Raw genomic sequence first — 2,273 nt, forward strand, 5'->3', positions numbered from 1 at the left:
AATAAATTTAATCAAGGAAATGAATGATTTGTACACAGAAAACTAAAAAGTAATGCAGGAAGAAATTTTAAAATACCTAAGTAAGTGGAAAGACATTCACATTTGAGGGTTGGAAACCTAATATTGTTAAGATGGCAATATTACCCAAAGCAATCTACAGATTCAATGCAGTCCCCATCAATATGTAGCAGCCATTTTTTGCAGGATGTAAAATATTTGGAATCCTTGAATTAAATGGTAATCCAGTGACCTTTTGTCCAGAAATAAAAAGAGAAACACTATTAAGTCTTCAAATTCATATAGAATTGCAAGGGCTAAATAGTCAAAACAATTTTAAAAAGAAAAGAAAGTTGGAGGATCACTTTCAAATTTCAAAATCTACTAAAAATCTAAAATAATTAAAAAACTGTGGTACTAGAATAAGGATCATCATCTAGACCAATGGAATAAAACAGAGTCCAGAAATGATAGCATTTACCTATAGCTAATTGGCTTTGACAAATGTGTCAAAATTATTCAACAGAAAGAAAGAAGTAGTCTCTTAAACTAAAGTTGGAGGTATAACTAGATAACCACATGCAGAAAATGATACAATCTCACACTACATACAAAAATAAGCCAAAATGGATTAATATCCTAATGTAAAAGTTAAAAACTATAAGATTCTAGAATAAAACAGGGGTAAATCTCCCTGGCCTGTGTTTGCCATTGAATTCTTTGATATGACACCAAAAGTACAAGCAACAAGAGAAAAATTGATAAATTAGACTTCACCAAAAGTAAAAAACTTTTGTGCATCAGAAGACATCGAGAAAGTGAAAAGATACTCTACAGAACGGGACAAGATATTTACCAATCAGGTATCAGATAAGAGATTAGCATCCGGAATATATGAAGTACTATTACAGCTCAACAACAAAAAGAACAAACAATCTAACTTTAAAAAGGGAGAAAGGACTTGAATAACCATTTCTCCAAAGATTTCAAAAATGGTAAACAACTCAATGGAACAATGCTCAAAATCATCAGTCATAGGAACATGCAAATAAAAACCACAATAAGAGACCACTCTCCACCCACTAGGATAGCTATAATTTAAATAAGTAAATAAATATTGGCCAAGATGTAGAGAAACTGGAACACTTGTCTATTGCTGGTGGTACTATAAAATGGTTCAGCTGCTGTGAAAAAAATTTTGATTGATCCTCAAAAACTTTAAACATAGAATTATCACATAACCCAGCAATTCCACTTTAGACATATACCCAAGTGAGCTGGAAACAGATACTCAAACAAGTATATGCATGTCCGCTATGTTAATGGCGGCACTATTAACAATACACAAAACGTGGAAACAACCTAAATGTTTGCCAACAGATGAATGCATTAAAAATTGTGCTGTGGGTCCCCACCCCTAGAAGACAGCGGAACTGAGCAAAGAAGAGGCCTGTGGACAGAAAAATAATGTCTAACTCCCTGGTGGTGTGCGAGGTGGACCCAGAGCTAAAGGAAAAGCTGAGAAAATTTCGCTTTCGAAAAGAGACAGACAATGCAGCCATAATAATGAAGGTGGACAAAGACCGACAGATGGTGGTGCTGGAGGAAGAATTTCAGAACATTTCTCCAGAGGAACTAAAAATGGAGTTGCCAGAGAGACAGCCAAGGTTCGTGGTTTATAGCTACAAGTATGTGCACGCAGACGGCCGAGTATCCTACCCCTTGTGTTTCATCTTCTCCAGCCCTGTGGGCTGCAAGCCGGAACAACAGATGATGTATGCAGGGAGTAAAAACAGGCTGGTACAAACGGCAGAGCTCACAAAGGTGTTTGAAATCCGCACCACTGATGACCTCACCGAGGCCTGGCTCCAAGAGAAGTTGTCTTTTTTTCGTTGACCTCTGGGCTGGGGAATCTGAATTCCTGATGTCTGAGTCTCCAGAGGAACTGGGGACTCAGATTCCTAGGACCTGAACATCTGAGACCCTGAAGAAATTAAAATGCTACAGCTACAAAAAAAAAAAAAAAAAAAAAATTGTGCTGTATACATTCAGTAGACCATGACTCATCCATAAAAAATAATAAAGCACTGACAGGTGCTACAATATGTATGTACCTCAAAAACATGAAAATATGTGAAAGAAGCCAGACACAACTGTCAAATATTCTATGTTCCATTTACGTTAAATATCCAGAATAGATAAATGCATAGAAGGCAGATGTGTGATTGCCATGACCTAGAGAGTTGGGGGAAAAGAGGGTAAGTCCTTAATGAATA

General features: G+C 36.5%; 1 pseudogene; it reads left to right on the plus strand.

Annotated features, from left to right (window-relative positions):
- The first annotated feature begins 1,410 nt into the window (after positions 1-1,410).
- On the plus strand, positions 1,411-2,014 carry LOC150010614 (glia maturation factor gamma pseudogene; annotated as a pseudogene).
- The last annotated feature ends 259 nt before the right edge of the window (positions 2,015-2,273 follow it).

Source organism: Furipterus horrens, unplaced genomic scaffold (assembly GCF_987537825.1).
Source record: "Furipterus horrens unplaced genomic scaffold, mFurHor1.1.pri manual_scaffold_5, whole genome shotgun sequence".
Taxonomy (NCBI): Eukaryota; Metazoa; Chordata; class Mammalia; order Chiroptera; family Furipteridae; genus Furipterus; species Furipterus horrens.